Here is a 14,371-nt window from a genome sequence, read left to right on the forward strand (position 1 = left end):
CAGCTACATTTCTCTCTTGAGCACCTACACCATTCATAGCACTTGGTCCACACTATGGTGATAGAAAGGTAATTGTTTGTTCCTTTAAAATAACGTATTCACCAAATGCTCAGGCTCTGTGACTTTACTCTGCCAGGCATTGTGTTGAACACTTTATTCTTATTACCTTCTTTAATACCTACAAGGTTCTCATGAGATAGGGACCATTATTTCATCTATTTTCAGTTAAGGAAACTATTTTCCACTGGAACTAAAGAGCATTTGAAAGGAACCATAGAAAGAGAAACACAGACATAGAGAAAAGCAGAGGGAATGTAAAGGAAACAGCCAAAATCAAAAATCAGATATGCAGAGGAAAAAACGCTACAGCATAGTAATGTATCACAAGAGAATTACAATGTCTTTAGGAATTGTTGCTGATAGTTCAGAGGGGAAATCAGCAAAAACCTCTAGGAGGGAAGTGATAATACCTATCTGCCTACCTCTCAAGGATTAGTGTGAGGACCATATAAAATAACTTGAACAGTGGCATAATAATTATGAAGTGAGAGAAAGAGGAAATGGGGAAGTGTATACACAAAACGGTGTGACTCAGCATCTGCTAAAGTGCCTATCTGTTTTATTAGATTATCCTATATTATTCTGGGGGAAAAGTCAGGCTATTTTCTCTTTCTAGCTTGTTTAGGTATATATTGCCCCAAGTAAATGGTATTCTGTTGTCTTAAATTGTAAGTACAAGGCAGCCCATAATGCTTTGAATTTTTCATCACTTCAATTAATGTGATTTTTAAGAGGTGTCAAGATAGGAGGAATTTATCTGCTTCGTTTTACTCATATAATATATCAATGCTTTATGAAACATTTTTCCAAATAGGTTACATAATGCAGAAGTTAGCACTGTATCATAATGTTTTATGTTCTAAGGGGAAAATGTGGTAATTTATTTTGGGTAAGCTACATTGACCAAAAACTGAAATTAACGAAACCACATTATTGTCTTCAGTCTGGCCATATCAGAATGGTTTTTGACCACAATGCCATTGTTTTGTTCAGACCACAAATTTATCATTGTAAAGAAGAACATGGTGAACATTTTTCATTGAGTGGTTTCTGGCGAGATGAAAACTGGTTTATGTTCTTTTCTGGGACCTGTTTTGATAAGTTCCATTAAGAGAGAGGCTTTCAGCACTTTTTTTCTTCTTTAGTCAGTGGCATTTACAAGTTTAAATACACTGTCTTTTTGACTTATCTTGTAGGAAAAAAATTATTAATTATTAGAAGTTAATGAACATTGAGAAATTGGAAGAGTAAGAAGGCATTTTAGAATTTATCAATGTGTAAGCCCTGGCGTCTCATTTTAAAAGAACCAAAACACAACATTGTTGTTTTTAGTGTTAACTGAAACAACTTTATCAAGCTTATTGTTTGAAAACAAAAACAGTGCACACAATTTTTCACTGCAATTTAGAGATCCTGTTAGAAAGAATCCAGTGATTCACAGTCACTTCCATATTTCCTGCAGCAGCATCTCAAGGAAAAAGTACTAGTTTTACAGAAAGATGGAACAGGGTCTGAGCCTTACTCTGCTACTTAGTGAGTGGTCATGAGCACGGACATTTTCTATTTTCAAACTCAGTTTTCTGTAAAATGGAAATCATGATTCCAACCTTTTTTAAAGTTTATTTTTATTATTTTAATTTTTATGGGTAGCTAGTAGGGATCCTAACCTTTTTGAGGTGTCAGGAGAATTAGGTGATATAACACAAACTTCCTATACTGATAGGTGACAGGTACTCAATACATGGGGGATTTCTTTCCTTTCTTCCATCCTGTATTCATTTCTTTAGTGAATATTCGTTGAATATCTACTATGTTCTAGGAGCTTTGTATTCTCAAATGAGGAAAATATACAAAAGTTACTGTATTTTGGCTTATATCCTAGCTGAAGGATCAACAGTATATGTTCAGCAAAAATACGTTAGTACATAAACAATATAAAATAGTATGAGGTGATATAGAAGGTAGTGAAAAGAAGAGGTAGAACTGGATACGAGGGGTGTTAGTTGGTAGTATTAAACAGGTTGCTCAGGGTAGACATTTGAGCAAGGACTTGAGGAAGGAAAGAGTAATAGTCATGTGGTTATCTGCAGTGATGCCTTCCAGGCAGATAACTGCTAGGGAAATTACCCTGGGATAAGAGGCTTTCTGATCTTTAAATGGAAGAACAAAAGGACCAATGTGTTGGGAGGAAGGACCAGATGAAGTGAAGGGAAAAGTAGGTCAGACACATAACAAAGGACCAGGTCATACAAAACAGGAATTTGTAAGTACTTTGGCTTTTACTTTGAATGAAACGGGAAATCAGTGTAGATTCGTATACAATGGAGTAACATGACTTGGCTTATTTTCTAAAAAGATATCTCTGCCTGGAATGTAGAGGAGAGACTATAAGTAGGGGCAAAGGTAGAATCAAGGAGAAAAGTTAGGAGGTTATTTCAGCAGGAAGATGATTAATGATGATTGTTAGGCACAGTTACTGGAGGTAGTGATAAGTGGTGGAATTTGCGATATGAAGGAGGAGCCAATGGGATTTCTTTACTGACTAAAGGATGTGCAAGACGTCAACAGATTAACTCCAAAGTTATTGGTCTTACCTAATGAAAGAATGTGTTTATCATCAGATGAAATGTAATAGTAAGGATAAAGCAGCCTGGGAGATCAAGAAGGTAAAGACCTGGATTTCAGTGATGGAAGTGTAGAATTTAAGATATCTATTAGATATTCAAATCAATATGTCAATTAGGCAATGGAATATTTAAGTCTGGAGATTAGGTGAGAGATCTGGACAAGATACTTAACATCAAAATGTTTATGGTATAGATGATATTTAATGGCATGAATAAAACTGGATGTGATCACCAATGAAGCAAGTGTAGACAGAAAAGAAAATCAAGACTGAGCTCTGGAGCACTCCAACACAATAGCCTTCATTTTATTTAAAACACATAAATGTAAAAATATCAGTGGCAATAGATGCTAGATTCTTTTTGGGAAGGTTAATTTTTTTATTTTTAATTTTGCCAGTGGAGGAAAATATCAAAAGTGTATAATGAAGTGATCAGTGAAACTAGAAACCTTTTTTATCAGGGACAATGATAAGATAAAAAAACAAATGGCAGGTGCCATTTAATGTTGTCACAGCTTATGGCTTTCTGGGATTTCCAAGTCACCATTAAACTTCTATAATTTATTCATTTAGAATCAGAAGGGCTAATAAGCTAATCTAAGTGAAGTTAAAAGAGATGTTTATAACAGTAAGCTTAGTTCAACAAATAAAAATTGCCTACTCTTTGCCATTCACTGGGCTAGACAGTCACTGACTTAAAAGGATCTTACTTTCAAATGTAGAAGACATTTAATAAACACATGTTAGGCTGGGCGCAGTGGCTCACGCTTGTAATCCCAGCACTTTGGGAGGCCGAGGTGGCCTAATATGGTGAAACCCCGTCTCTACTAAAAATACAAAAAATTAAAGGCAGGGCGCGGTGGCTCAAGCCTGTAATCCCAGCACTTTGGGAGGCTGAGACGGGTAGATCACGAGGTCAGGAGATCGAGACCATCCTGGCTAACACGGTGAAACCCCGTCTCTACTAAAAAATACAAAAAACTAGCCGGGCGAGGTGGCGGGCGCCTGTAGTCCCAGCTACTCGGGAGGCTGAGGCAGGAGAATGGCGTGAACCCGGGAGGCGGAGCTTGCAGTGAGCTGAGATCCAGCCACTGCACTCCAGCCTGGGAGACAGAGCGAGACTCTGTCTCAAAAAAAAACCAAAAAAACAAAAAACAAAAAATTAGCTGGCGTGGTGGCAGTCGCCTGTAGTCACAGCCACTTGGGAGGCTGAGGCTGGAGAATTGTTTCAACCTGGGAGGTGGAGATTGCAGTGAGCTGAGACTGCGCCACTGCACTCCAGCCTGGGTGACAGAGCAAGACTCTGTCTCAATAAATAAATCAATAAATTTAAATAAATAAATACAGGTTAAAACTTTCCCCAAATTTTCTTGTTCATTCATTCTTAAACCAATCCATCTATCTCTCTATTCATTTTTCATTACTATATTTTAATAACTTTATTAACAGTGGAGTGATAATAGTATTCTTGAACAGTTAATGGGCACTAAACTATTTGTATGCTATAAGATTGCTCTAATAATCTTATGAACTAGTTACTACTGTTATCTCGATTTTATGGAAGAGAAAGCTGACACTCACAGATAAAAATTTCTGTGCTTTAAGTCGCACAATGAGTCACTGGTGGAGTGTGAATTTGAACATGGGCATGTTTGACTCCAATACTTTTTGATTTAAACCACTACACTCTTAGAAGAAAATAAAGATGAATTGTTGCAGATTGGTATTGTATGCAGGCCAAATTCTCAGCTGTACTTTGTTATACTACATTTGCCATAAATTCGACTTCCTTAGATTGTACTGTTGAGTGTGTAATGTAGTGAACTTATCTAGGGAAACCTGAAAAGTGCTTAGAGACCTGGGAATTCTATTGTTAAACAAAACAGTCACTTTCTTTTACAGCTGATCACCATTATGTTTAGTATTTAGGAAAGGTTATTCCCATAATAGAGGCTTTGATGAAAAAGCGACCGTGAAATTGTGGTATACTTGCTCTGAATATTATATTGGAAAAAGTATTTTGAGACACACACACATTCCTTAGATATGACATGTATCATTCCTTATGGTCTTTTTTTCTGCCTGAAAATTCATTTCGGTTTTACCTGGTTAGCATCTTGTTTTCACATACATAAATTCCCTTTCCACCCAGAAGCTACCTCTGAACTTCCAAGACCCGGTTAATTTCCTCTCATCAACATTTACTCCATCCTAGCACTTTCTTTCCTTCCTTCCTTCATTTCTGCATTTCCTCCCCTGTCTTTTATTCCTTCATTATACAAACATTAAATTGATTCCTATGCTATGGCAGGGATACTTAATATACTGAAATTGCCTCTTTATTTTGCATGTGTCTCTGGTCTAAGCGCTGGGATACTTGAGAGTAGGAACTGGGGCTCGATCACTACTGTGTGCCCAGTACCGGATCTAGTGCTATGTTTGGCACCTAGTTGGAACTCAAATATTTACTAATGAATAATTTCATCCTTTTTGCCACCACTGCATTTGGTATGTGGTTTAATTATTGTATGTATTATATGTATAATTTAATGCAATTATTTAAGGTTAGGTATCTTCCATTTATATTTGTATCATCAGAACTTAGCACAGTGTTAAAAAAAAAAGAGTAGGAACCTGATAAAATATCTTTTGCTGAATGAATTATGAATGATAGATAGCCAGCTGTATAGTATATGCTCCTGTTCAGATTGCTGTCTAACCTAGAAACCAAGAAGCTAGATAGCAGAATTCTGAAAGCTTATTCCAGTTTCAATTAACAAGAACTATTTATTACAATTGTAATAATAAACTAAACTTGTTTCTCATCTAAACTCATAAGAAATTTCCCCTAAAGAATCAGAAACAAATAATATTTAATTCCCTCCTTTCCTCATCTAAGTTTAATTATAATAGTCAAATAGCCAGCACATTTTAAGTACATTTGGAATAAAAAATATTAGAGCAGCCTGGAGATAATTAACATGTGACCAGCTTGAAGCTGATTTTTTTTCCCTTCTATAATTTTCTGAAAATACGGGGCTCTAAAATGTGATTGTGGAGGGAGACAGGTAGTATAGCATAAAAATCCCAGAATCATAGCACCTGGGATTTCTTTTCCACCAATTTTGTGATCTTGTCCATGTATAGAATGTTCCTGAGTTTTGTTTCATTCAACTGTAGAATAATAATATCTACCTTAAAGGATTCAAAAAGATAACGCTTAAGATAGTTATAATAATTGGAAATGAAAAGTAATCCTCCCCATGTTTTTATTTAATGTGCTTATTTATTAAAAGGTTAAAAAAAAAAGTCCCAAGAAAAGTAGGACAAGTTGAGGAATACAAATGAAATGCACATTTGTAAAAAGAGAGCAATTCAAATGCGGGAGTTATAAAACCTGCCAGTGGTTTCACCTCTTGGAGTTCATCCTCTGCTCCCTTCTTTATTCTCACCAACATCTCTTTGTGTAACTCTGTGGCTTTTTTCCTCTTAAGTGAAGAGACAAATGTTCCAACCTCCAAAGCAGTTAGGTAACTTAGGGAACCAAAGGAACTTCCTAGAGAATGTCCCTATTGACATTAAGCTGTTGACACGTATTGCCTTGGAAGGAATAAAATGGAAGCGTTTTACAGCTTTGAACTTACGTAAGATATATTTCTTTTATGATTGAAAAGCAGGAGATAATGCTAACTTCCTGTCATAAGGCTTCCCACCTGGTTACTTCTTGAAAGACACAATATTTTTGCTCTTTCCTTTTACTTAGTTTATTGGAAGGTTGGCAGCATCTGGTAAGTCCCACCTGGAAGTGTTTCTGTGGCTTTGGACTGGGGACCTAAGATCTTTAGAGCTCTTACTACTTATATCTCCTCCTAAATTCTTTGATAAAAAACAAATTAGAGATTCTTTCTAGGACAATTTTTGCAGATATGTGGCAGGGAATGGTGTCCCAGAAAAAGCGTCTTGGCAAAGGCTTTTTAGATAATTCTCTGAATGTCTAGCTCAAATTGTTGCCTTTCACTACTTTTTCTCCTTTCTTTCTCAAACCAGACCACACTTTTCTCAGAGAACTAATTACCTTGTTCTATTGATTTTAATTCCTAATCAAATCTTTGTTGCTTTTGATTCACACTACATTGTCCTTATCCAAACCACTGGTAGATTCACATTGATTCTTGCAAAATTTCCTTACTCTTATCCTCTTTTTATAATTCCCAACTTAGTCTTCTGTTTTAAAATCTTATCTTTTAGTGTTAAATATTTGAATAGCTCAAATAGTATGGAATCATTTAAATTATAAGATTTTTAAATATGCTGAGAAAAGTATAAATGGTATGGTACAAATAAAGTCTATATTTAAAAAGTTAATATTTTGTCATATATGTTTCAAATTATACACACACACACACACACACACACACACACACACACAAGCTATAATTAAAACCTGTTTTGTAACTCCCATCTAACTCCCTTTCTTCTCTTAGCAGATGATACTGCTATTCTGAAATCTGTATCCTTCCTTTTCATGTTTTTATACAATATCTACTCTTCACATTGTGACTATGTAAATAATATTATAAAGCACTCCATCATAATTGCATTTTCTTTTCTTTTCTTTTCTTTTCTTTTCTTTTCTCTGAGATGGAGTCTCCCTCTGTCGCCCAGTCTGGAGTGCAGTAGTGTGATCTCCACTCACTGCAACCTCTGCCTCCCAGGTTTCCCAGCTTCAAGCGATTCTCCTGCCGCAGCCACCTGAGTAGCTGGGATTACAGGTGTGCACCACCGTGGCTGGCTAATTTTTTGTATTTTAAGTAGAGACAAGGTTTTGCCATGTTGGCCAGGATGGTCTCGAACTCCTGACCTCAGGTAATCCACCCAATGCAGCCTCCCAAAGTGTTGGGATTATAGGCATGAACCACCGCACCCAGCACAGTTTCTTTCATATTTAATTTTTGAATATTCCTGGAGATAATCACCTTGCTTAAAACTATTCTCTCCACTGGAATGTAAACATTATAAGACCAGATAGTTTTATCAGTTTTGTTCATAGAAATATTTTCAGCATTTAGAACATTGCCTGAGATGGGGTTCACAACACTCAACTCCAAAATATGGCACTTTGGCATATTGAATATTTTAAACTGAAGGAGTTTGAGAAACAGCAGGTGTGGAAAGACTTTATGTCCTTCTCACATCCTACACCCCTGAGGCAGGTCATAAGACCCTCACATGAGAGGTGCCCTCCTTAGACCTGGAGCAAAGGAGCATCCTTATCTCAGAGGAATCTGAAGGAACAGGCCTTGCTAAGTTTACCTGAGTTTACTCATGTCCTTTGTCCTATCTCCTTGCTCTACAACTCTTCATTTTACATCAAACCTAGCATAGAAACAGCCAGGTTTAACTGCTTCTTCAGGTCCTTATGAAGGCTCCAGTGTTACATAAAACTTGTATTAAATAAATACATATGCTTTTCTTTTGTTAATCTGTCTTTAGTTACAGGGGTCCCAGCCAATGAACCTAAGACGGGTAGAGGGAAATATATATATTTCCTCCCCTGCACCTGGAACAGTGAAAGTGCTGGATATACATTTATTGAATGAATGATTAGATGACTGAATGGATGAATAAATGTTTTACAATTTCCCTTAAGATAAACTTTAAAATATTTACCATAGTTTCCAAGGCTCTCCAAAAGGTGGCCTTTGCTTTCTTGTCTCATTTCTCCCTTATAGTGTCAGTTCCATCTTAGTTCCTATGTTCTGTGTCCACAACACTCTTCTCTTTCATTTTAGTTTGGCCAGCTCCCATCATTACTCCAATTTTTGCACTCCCACAATTCATTGAAGAGGCAATTTTAAATATCACCTAAGTTAGCTTTTATTGTTATGGGCTCTCACACCATTCTGGTCTTCTCTGTTGTCAATACTCAGTATCTTATTATTATTACTTGTCAATATTTGGGAAAGTAATCTCCACGAGGGCAGGGATCCTCTTTATCCTATTCACTGCTAGCATAGGTACCTGTTAATTATAAGACAAAGAATAACTGCTTGCTGTCCTCAATGAAAATAAGTTGAATTGGGGACATGGCCTATGTTCTGACCTCATCCTCCATTTATTTCTCATTTCTTTCATGTCTTCTTGGTTCTCATACCAGATTGTCTTTATTTCTCTACCTAATTCCTGGTTACTGGTTCCTAAGAATTTATGACTGCTATTGAGAATATGGCTGACTTACAACATTTTAATGACTTTATTGATGATGATACATTCTCATAATATTCAACACTCTGCATACATGTTTACACACACACACACACACACACACACACTCACATGTATTTATGTGTTAAAAAAGGAACTTGTAATCCTACCACCTGTAAACATCTTAACATTAGGTAGCCTTCATTTAGGATATTTTTCTATGAAAAAAAATATACACATACAAATAGTATATGGCTAAATATATAGGTAGACATTAATGTCAGTTGATTGCTACTTTGTTTTCTGAACAATTGTTTAATTCCAGGTGGTCTCAGATTTCTTAGCCATGCTAATAATCTTACGGGAGATCTCTTAGCCATGCTAATAATCTTATAGGATTATGTTGGCATAAAATGAAATAACATTTCCAAGATGCTGCAAACAGTTCCTGTCACATAGAAAGCATTATATATGTACTGATTGTTGTTATCACAATGAAGGCACTGACCCAAAGGTAACTTGAGCTGTCACATTCTAGGTTGAAGTAAGGTAACTATAAGCCAAGTGCATAGAAGAAAGGCTTGCAGTGTTTCCTAAAGCTAGCCCCGAGCTTTTCTGTGGCAGGCTTTGGAATAGCTGAAGCCATCAGGACATTGTAGCTAGCAATTCCCAGTGATGTGTTACTTTGAATCAGAGTCACTGAGGTGGGCTTGCACACAGCTATAGGCTCTTTGGAAAAGTGCTGCAGATTCCAGTTAAAGGTTAAACTTCACATAATATCAACGCAAAGACTTTTCTAGGTTTGGCATTTGTCCCCCACCCAGACCCCCACCAACACATACACACACTCACATGTATGCATCTAGCCAGAGACAAATCATTTTATTCTTCTGTTTGAAAACCTCCACTAGCCCCACACTGTCTATAGGATAAATTCCCAACTTGTTAAAGGCTTTACTCACAGGCTGGCCTTAATACCTACTTTAATCTTCATTTGTAACACTCTCCATCATTTTACTGGAGGTTGACACGTATTTACTGAAAGCTTACTCTATGTCAGGCATTGTATTAGGTGCTGAGATTACAAATATGTTTAAGAGACAGCTATGTCCATGAGAGACTAACATTTCAGTAGGAGTGGCAGATATATATACGGATCATTAAAATCTAGTTTGCAAAGTGATTTAAAGGGGGAAGCAGCATTTGTTTTAGAAATACAGAAGAGGAAACTTAGCAGTCTACGTGTATCAAAGAAGGCTTCACAGAGAAAATAACACATGAGCAGAGTAAGGGAGGGTAAGTGGGAGTTACTCAAGTAAAGAAAGAGGGGTAAGCACATTCCAGGTGGAGAAGACAATATATATATACAGATAGGGAGGAATAAAATAGCATTCTCTGTGGATGAGAATTATGAACAGTCTTTGACAACAGAATATAAAATGAAAGATGGAAAGCAGTGGTGATTGAAACTAGAAAGATCATAGGAGGCTGGGAAAGAGAGGACATTTTGTATGTCATGTTGAAAGCTTGGAATATACCATACAGAGTTATAAAACCAGTGGTAAGTTTTGAGTGATGGGATTCAGGACACACTACCCCAAAGTATGGCACCTTGGCATTTGAGAAAACAGCAGAAACAGGAAGGTAACTCTCACCTTCCCCCCAACGTTCTCTCCTGAAGCAGGTCATAAAACTCTCATTTGACAGGTGCTCTCTCTGTACCCAGAGGAAGTGAACATCTGTATATCTCTAAAAATGCAAGGTCACTGACAGCAATCTGAACAAACAGGAATAGCTGAGTTCTCCCCAGCTAACTATCATTAGATCATGCTTTTATAATCCAATCATACTCCCCAATGACTTACCACTTCTCTATCAAACCTAGCATAAAAATACACAAGTTTTCCTGTTTCTTTGTTTTCCTTTCCCTATGTAAAACTTATATTAAATAAATGTATGTGCTTTTCTCTTGTTAGTTTGTGTCTTGTTCCAAGGACTTCATCCATAAACCTAGGCTGGGAAGAAAAGATAATTACTTTCTCCTATACCAGCAAGGAAACAAAAAAAGACAGATCTGTATTTTGGATACAATATTCAATAGCAAGATCATCTTCTCCCTTCAGCACCTTCTTCAAGTAGTGTGATGACACCATTTCCTGTGTGCTTGGAAAAAATTTCAGCTTGCTGTCTCCTTTGTTGTTTTAAAGAAGTGTTACACAAAGTATTGTTTGCAAAATCTAGGGAGATAATGGAATCCACTTTAATTGGGAATTCTGTGTCAGCTGTGATCCAAGTTATTGGCTCTTTCCAACTTTAAAAATTTTTGTTGTTAAAAGCACCTTGCTTAGAAAACAGGCATGTGGCATAAATCTAGGGACAAGGAAATAAATTGGAAAGTTACTGCAATATTTAAATATGAGATGATGAGAACCTAGTTGAGTGAAGAGTTGTACTAGGAGAGGAGGAAAGGTGGTTAGGAATATTTAGCAATTCAAACCATTAGGGTAGATAAGTAACTGGATATGGGTGGCCATATCCACCCAGGGAATAGAAAAGCAAGTTTACAGTTAATTAGTAAAGGGGCACAATGGTGAAATGATAACGTTTGGATACACTGAACTGAAATAAGTGAGGACTAACCATGTTAGTGAGGACTAATCCAGTGAGCAGTTAGATTCATGATCCTCAAACTCAGGAAAAGAATACAGGGTGAGCTGTACTACTGGGAATTGACAGCATGCAGGTAATAATTAAAACCATCAAAGTAGATGACATTATTTGGAGAGACTGTGTAGGGGGAAAACACAATAAGCTAGTGACGAAACCCTGGGAAACTTCAATATTTTATTATCTAGATTAAGTGGAAGAGGCAACAGCAACAAAAACAAAAACACCCAGAAGTGGTGTTTAGGTAGGTAAGAGAAACTTGTGTTATTATAGGGCTGGCAGAGGAGAAAACTTCAGGAGACTGTGCAGCATCAAGCCCATTAAATTGAACAGAAATGTTTGTAAAATAAGGACTGACAAGGGACTATTAGTTTGGCCATGTGGTGACTACAGACATCTTCAGCTGAAATATTTATGATAGCATGGTAAGGGTAGGAGGCAAATTGCTTTGATAAATCAAGAGTGAGGAAGATAAAAGAAAGATTTATTACTCAAGAAAGTTGATTGGAAAGAGGGATGAGATGGAATTAACAATGCAAGGATTTGGATTTGTCTTTACACTGTAGAAGGACATTTTTGAGACAACACACAGTATATCTTCTTCACTTTTTTTTTTTTTTTTTTTTTTTTTTGTAAAGTGAGCTTCAACTCATGTTTCAAGATTAAACTTTCCCAGATTCTCCAGGGTTAGTTTGGCACCCCCGCCCTTCCAAAATACTTTGTTTACTCCTCACCTATAGCACCAAGAACACTGTTATTACCTGGTTACATGCTTTTCTTTTGCAAGATTATAAATTTCTTAGGAACTTAGACTAAATCTTTGTATTCCCAATGCAAATTACATTTTCTGGCACAAGCTAAGGCCTAAATTTGTTAAATTAATCAATTAGCACTTGAAAATCTCAAAGACATGTCTGATATTTTCTGTAACTAAAGTTTTGATCTTTATGAAATAATCTATTTTTTTAGCCTCCAAAAAAGAAAATTTGGCAACTTCCTTAACACCTTCAGCATCCAATTAATCTGTATGTCTTGTTGATTTTACCCAAAAGCATATCTCAAATCTTCCAATGCACTATTTAGACATTAAGAATTCTTGTCTGCAACTACCCAACTTGTCTTCCTGTTTCCACTTTCTAACCCTTCCCAAATTATTCTTGGTAACAGTAACCAGAATAATATTTTTAAAATATATTTATAATAATGTATTTTTTCTTATACTAAAATTCCTGCTGTGATGTCTCATTGTCTTAATAATAAAACACTCAAACCCTGAACATGTTCTCCTAGGCTGCATAGGTTCTTGCCCCTGCTACTTTTTTGACCTCTTCTGACACTGTTCTCCTACTTGTTTACTCATATACAGACATTCACACGTGCTGTTACCCCAGACTTAATCTCTTCTTAGTTATTATTTGCTAAATATTTATATTTATCATTTAGGTCTCAGTTAATTTTTACTTCTTCAGAGAGAAATTATATGACCACAAATTTAAATTATGACCTCTCTGATATTTCCATGTTTTTATTCCTGTTCTTTGACTTAATATACAATTAGTCAATGAGGCACACAAATAGCCCATTAGCAAACAAAGAGCTGACTAGCCATGTGCATGTGTTGTTTTATGTCTCTTTCCCCACAAGATGGTAAGATGTTTAAGGACTAGAATATAGGGAACAAGTGACACAGGAAGCATTGCTGTTTTTTTACCTCAATTTCTCAAGTATCTATTATTATAATGAAAACAGTAATAATAAAATATTTATCTGCTGAAATAATGAAAGAACAGACTGTGTTCATTCTCAATATCATGGTCTTACAGAACATGAGACAAAAAGTTACATCTACATATTCATTTACAAGGTGCTTAGCCATGCAAATTAGTTGACGTTGCAAGACAGTTTTTCATTTTCACCATAATCTAGTTTAAAAGTAGAAAAACATGTAAATAAATAGTATAAAGAAAAGATAGGAATATTGCTCCTCACCCTTCTTCAAGAAAACCAATCACAGAATTTTTTTTTTTTTCTTTTTGGCATTTTTACTGTGTGTTTGCACATAGGCACACGATAGATCATCTATTCAACAAAATTTATTGAAGGCTTTGTGTTTAGCACTGAGTCAGCTCTGGGGAAAACAGGATGAATAAGAACATCAGAAAGCTCATAGTGTAATGGCAAAAAGAAGATTCAAATGCGATCAAAAGGCACTTGGATGTTTTATTAAATCGGATTTTTTTTTTTTTTTTTTGAGAAAAGAAAAAGTCTTCTGTATACATACCAATCACCAAAAAATGGTGAGCTGTCTTGAAAGACCCAGGATGATGGAATTTTTAATAACCAGACTTTTGAAATAAGTGAATACAACTACTATGAATAAAATCATTTGCCCTGGGAGGGATGGAGTCTAACACTGATGACCTTATGATCTTCTAGCCTCTAGAAGTTTTGTGCTAAATCCAACTGAATTCTAAAACCACTAGACAACCTGACATACCACATGGGGGGCTCTCTGCCTGCAAGGCTTTTTTGCTCTTTTTCTTGCATACTCAGTTTATGGGTGCCCTCCTCATGCTCCCATGTCTATAAATCTATGTCCTCTTATTATATTGTAATCATATTTTTAATTTTTTGCCTCCTTTATTAATTTGTGAACTTCATTAAGAAAGAGGTAGTATTTTTATTTCTATATTTTTATTTTAGTGGTAGGCAAATAAGCATGAGTGCATTTAATAAATGTTTATTGAAGAAAAATTGGAAGACAGTATGAAAGGAATCATATTCTGTTTATATATTACAAAAATTAGAAAAGAC

At 36.0% G+C, this 14,371-nt stretch overlaps 1 protein-coding gene across 2 annotated transcripts in view; it reads right to left on the reverse strand.

The window, feature by feature from the left end:
- Positions 1 to 14,371, reverse strand: part of GRM5 (glutamate metabotropic receptor 5) — a 579,984-nt gene that overhangs the window by 73,434 nt on the left and 492,179 nt on the right. The window lies entirely within an intron of this gene.

The sequence above is a fragment of the Macaca mulatta genome, chromosome 14 (genome assembly GCF_049350105.2).
Source record: "Macaca mulatta isolate MMU2019108-1 chromosome 14, T2T-MMU8v2.0, whole genome shotgun sequence".
Taxonomy (NCBI): domain Eukaryota; kingdom Metazoa; phylum Chordata; class Mammalia; order Primates; family Cercopithecidae; genus Macaca; species Macaca mulatta.